The sequence below is a fragment of the Palaemon carinicauda genome, chromosome 38 (assembly GCF_036898095.1).
Source record: "Palaemon carinicauda isolate YSFRI2023 chromosome 38, ASM3689809v2, whole genome shotgun sequence".
Taxonomy (NCBI): Eukaryota; Metazoa; Arthropoda; class Malacostraca; order Decapoda; family Palaemonidae; genus Palaemon; species Palaemon carinicauda.
Genome location: NC_090762.1, coordinates 42,563,588 through 42,568,587, shown reverse-complemented (window position 1 = coordinate 42,568,587; position 5,000 = coordinate 42,563,588). Strand labels below are relative to the sequence as shown.

Here is a 5,000-nt window from a genome sequence, read left to right as displayed (position 1 = left end):
ACATTTACATATTCAATTAGGAAATCAGTTGTGATTTTCCCTAAACAATCATTTACGTCAAAATATAGCTGAGTGTTGTCTAAATATTCTTTGCAGTATGTCGCCAAATAATGCAGCAAATCCATTGCAAATCAAAGCCTGTCTTTAAGCTCTTAGCATTTCGATTACATGCGTGCGTTTCTTCAAAGACTGGTATATCCAGAACAGTTTTTTTTTTTTTTCAACTCTCGTATATTGTACATGGTCAAGACGACAGTAACTCCTTACTTTATTCATCCAGTTATGTACAAAGTGAGAGGTCCTAGTTCTGACTACTGGGCAAGTATGGATGTACTGGGTGAAGGAAGTACTTGCCAGTCAGACGATTGTGATGTAATTGTTATGAATAAGATTATGTTATGACTTAAAAATCATCACCGAATTACTTGCTGAAAACTGAAAGGCTAAGTCTCTAATGGCACCCCCTTGTAAGTGCATAAAAAGTATAGCGAAAAGTATAGATGTGATACATAAATTCTGATATCTTAATTTCATACATATTTGATTGTCATTTTTTTAATAGTATATTGCCTTTAATTGTCATTTTTTTATAGTATATTGCCGTTCGAAATATCCTTTTCCCCATTATTTTATAAGAATTATCGGGCAAATACGGATTTTTCCTCTTAGGTAGATAGCCCCTCCCCACAGCCCTACCCTACCCTGACATACCCGGGGGTAGCAGGTTCCGATTTGGAATTTAGGGGCCAACATCGGAACGAGTTTCGATCGTAGACCACATTCTGTTCCCCGTTAAAGGTCACATTATATGTGGCAGACATTTAACCTTTGATTCTTGGAGAGTTAACCCCCGCGCTGTTGGGTCTAATTTGTCATGGATACTCTAGATAAGTTGCCGAGGACTTATCCATTATAGCACTTAACGGGTTTCACCTCGCATCATTAGCTCTGGTTATCTTATTTTGTTTCCGTATCAACCTCAAAGATGATAGCATCTCTCACTTTTTTTCTCCCACTTTGAGCCAGTTCATGTCTATTTTTTTTTTCTCTTAATAATTGCCACACACTCCGAGCCCCGTTATCATTTCATGGTCACTCTTCAGTGTAATCCAGCGACGGAGAGGTTAAGAGCGAGGTGCAGTCCGCCACCGTCTTCAGACGAACTTTTGCTTTCTCCCGGGGTTTCCTCCAGTTAAGGGCCGCGTGTCGCAGTGGATAGGCCGTGAAACGCGTGGACGAGAAGTGTGCCTCTTTGCTTGTGTATGGTGCCACGTCTTGACTCTTTGGAGCAGACTATCTGCTTTCCATTTCATTTTCTTTTATATATAATTTCCGAAGGAAAAGGAAATATGCTTGCTTGAAGAATGGTTTTTACTTTCATAAAACTTTTAAGTTTATCATATTAACGATGACATTGGTTGTGCAATTTGTGTGTTAAATATCCATCAGTTTTTTTCATTATATAAGAGAAAAATTTTGTTATTCTGAGAGTATTAGCAAGAAAACCATTCGAGTCCTGAATATAACTTATTAGATAATTATATGATAAACTATTATGCCAGTGTATAATTCACTATTGAAAAAGTGGTCATGATGCCTCCAAGTGAATATTTTTACTTTTCATGTCATCTAAGTATTATTACGGACACGATAAATTCCAGTGAAAGTCGAAAGTTTTATTCAATGCATGCTGTATCACATCTAGGAGAAAAAAAAAAACATCTTGAAAACACGTCGTTTACTAGTGAAAATAGTGCTATTATATTTTCTAACAATCCATTTATATCTACAGTAACTCATAGGGTATTGCTCATCATCATAAGATATGTGATGGGAAAATAGCATGAACATATTTTCTCACATCGAGTATATCACTATGATTAATTCATAGTTCCGATTATAATTTAACGCTCTTAAATCTGAAATTTGGCTGTACATAAAATATGCGATAAATTTCTACTAATCTGAAGCTGAACACTGAATTAGAATGTATCTGTGCCCATTTATGAATCGAAGTAGTAATGTGACTACGTGTCAGTAAATTAACGGTTGAAAATATAACCTCATTAACTATATGATTTAGAAAACCGGTCCAAGTTGATACAAGGCCAGTTAGAATAATGAGGAAAAATTGGGGAACTTTTGTTGTTGAAAGAATTGCAAGATGACGGGCAATGCATATAGTTGATTGCAAGGTTGCAGGTTTAGGGCCCGATGTTTGCAGAAATAATGTAAAGTTTTGCTGTGTCATATCTGTGTTTTTGAACTTCGACATTAGACGTCCTGGGATGACGAAATGTTGAATAAATGACTTGATGCGTACTTAATGAAAGTGATGTTAATGACAGTTGGTTGGTGATGCTTTTAATATTGTTATTAGAAGTATTGATATAATGTAATAATCATTATGCACATTTAAAGGGCGTATGATTTTATAAAATATTGATACTAAGGATTTAACCACATACAAGCATATACATAAAATATTTTAAAGTTGGAACACTCTCTCTCTCTCTCTCTCTCTCTCTCTCCTCTCTCTCTCTCTCTCTCTCTCTCTCTCTCTCTCTCTCTCTCTCTCTCTCTCTCTCTCTCTCAGAATTTTTAAACCGGGAATGTAGGAGTACGAGGAGAGGTTCCATCCATAAACTTAAGTATAGTCATTAGCTCGTTATGCGATATATCGGTCGTGAAAGTAGTTTAACTGGTTGTCATACACAGCAGGTTTGTGGTTGAGTCCCTCGTTTCCCGTCAGAATTAGGGTAGGTAATAGTGTATACACACATGTATATACTGTATACATGTACTGTATATATCTATCTTTCTATCTAGCTATATATATATATATATATATATATATATATATATATATATATATATATATGTGTATATAGATAGATAGATAGATAGATATGTTTATATATACAAATAGATATATACATATATATATATATATATATATATATATATATATATATATATATATATATGTATATATATATTTATATATCTATATACATATATATATATATATATATATATATATATATAAACATTATATTTATATATTTATATATCTATATACACACACACATATATATATATATATATATATATATATATATATATATATATATATACACACATTTATATTTATATATCTATATACACACACACACACACACATATATATATATATATATATATATATATATATATATATATATATATGCGTGTGTGTATGTATGTTTGTTTATGAATGTTTAACTAATGTACACATTAACTGATTCAGATAACGTTCATACCAATATCTTTTACCTGTATTAAATGATGTAGTCTAGAACTTATGACAATCAAATACCTATCTTGTATCATATTCATTATTCCAAATATTTGTATTGCATCGTTCATTTCAAATTAGAGCTATTTATTCATCTCTCTCTCTCTCTCTCTCTCTCTCTCTCTCTCTCTCTCTCTCTCTCTCTCTCTCTCTCTCTCTCTCTCCTATCGCTTGTAGTATGCTGTATCACATTCATTATTCCAAATATTTATTTTGCATTCTTTATAACATCTTGGAACTATTTACTCATTTCACTCTCTCTCTCTCTCTCTCTCTCTCTCTCTCTCTCTCTCTCTCTCTCTCTCTCTCTCTCTCTCTCTCTCTCTCTCTCTCTTATATCATATTCATTGTTCCAAACTAATTGTAATACATCCATCATTTCAAATTGGAACTATTTATTCATCTCTCTCTCTCTCTCTCTCTCTCTCTCTCTCTCTCTCTCTCTCTCTCTCTCTCTCTCTCTCTCTCTTATATCCAATTCATTGTTCCAAACTAATTGTATTACATTCTTCATTTCAAATTGGAACTATTTATCAATTTCTCTCTCTCTCTCTCTCTCTCTCTCTCTCTCTCTCTCTCTCTCTCTCTCTCTCTCTCATATCCTATTCATTGTTCCAAACTAATTGTATTACATTCTTCATTTCAAATTGGAACTATTTATCAATTTCTCTCTCTCTCTCTCTCTCTCTCTCTCTCTCCTCTCTCTCTCTCTCCTCTCTCTCTCTCTCTCTCTCTCTCATATCCTATTCATTGTTCCAAACTAATTGTATTACATTCTTCATTTCAAATTGGAACTATTTATTCATCTCTCTCTCTCTCTCTCTCTCTCTCTCTCTCTCTCTCTCTCTCTCTCTCTCTCTCTCATGATGCAACGTGCAGAAAAGGGGCGAGGTCTTAAGCAGTTAGGTTTCGCTTTTCGTTGCGAAAGTGTTTCGTCTACAACTTTTTAAGAAGTGTTTACACTGCTTTAATATACATTGCATGACCCTATTCAAGCTCTTGATATTTTAAGATATTCCGAAAGGATTCTTTTAGTTTCCTTAAGGATTTCTTGCGCTCCAATACATATAAATTGTTATTAAATTCTCTTTTTGTTTCAGTCATTTCAATTTTTTATAGTTGTGTCTTTGTTCAATCCCATCTTTTCATTCGCTGCAATATTCGTTCGTTCAGGACTTTTAGTTTTCATTGATAACTACTATCTTCTAATAATGTTATCTTCAGTATGATAACTTTTTATAGTTCGTGCCCCACTTTTCCATAAAACATATATTCAGATTTCATGAGGTTCATTTTCGGATTAAGATTGATCCTCTTTTTTTTTTTTTTTTTTTTTTTTTTTTTCTGCAGTTCATCTGTATTTTCTGTTATCTCCTAAATGTTTTTTTTTTCCGTTGAATTATTACCATTTTCCCGTTATTTCCATTATCCCATTCGAAAAAAAATTAGTTTCTCACTTCCTTTTCTGGTTATGGAATTCCAGTAGATTACTGGAACCCGCCAGAACGCTAAAATGAACTAGTTATTTTTTTTCTTGCGGAAATAAGCTTGCGGAAGCTTTGGCAAAAGTAGACGAAAAAGGAGAGAAAAGGCTGTTTCATGCAAGTTTCATGGCCGTTGTAGTGATTGGACGTGTATCTTGTCATGTTGAAAGCCAGAAGAT

The 5,000-nt window shown here is 33.4% G+C and overlaps 1 protein-coding gene across 6 annotated transcripts in view; it reads left to right on the top strand.

Annotated features, from left to right (window-relative positions):
* Window positions 1-5,000, top strand: part of LOC137630582 (UNC93-like protein MFSD11) — a 108,297-nt gene that overhangs the window by 72,525 nt on the left and 30,772 nt on the right. Inside the window, exon 1 of one of the 6 annotated variants that reach the window (XM_068362147.1) lies at window positions 1,122-1,260. The exons of 4 other annotated variants lie outside the window; for them this stretch is intronic. The gene's annotated coding sequence lies outside the window, so the exon portion shown is untranslated. Of the gene's footprint in view, window positions 1-1,121; window positions 1,261-5,000 lie in introns of those variants that run through there. One more of the 6 variants, XM_068362150.1, reaches the window with a different exon arrangement.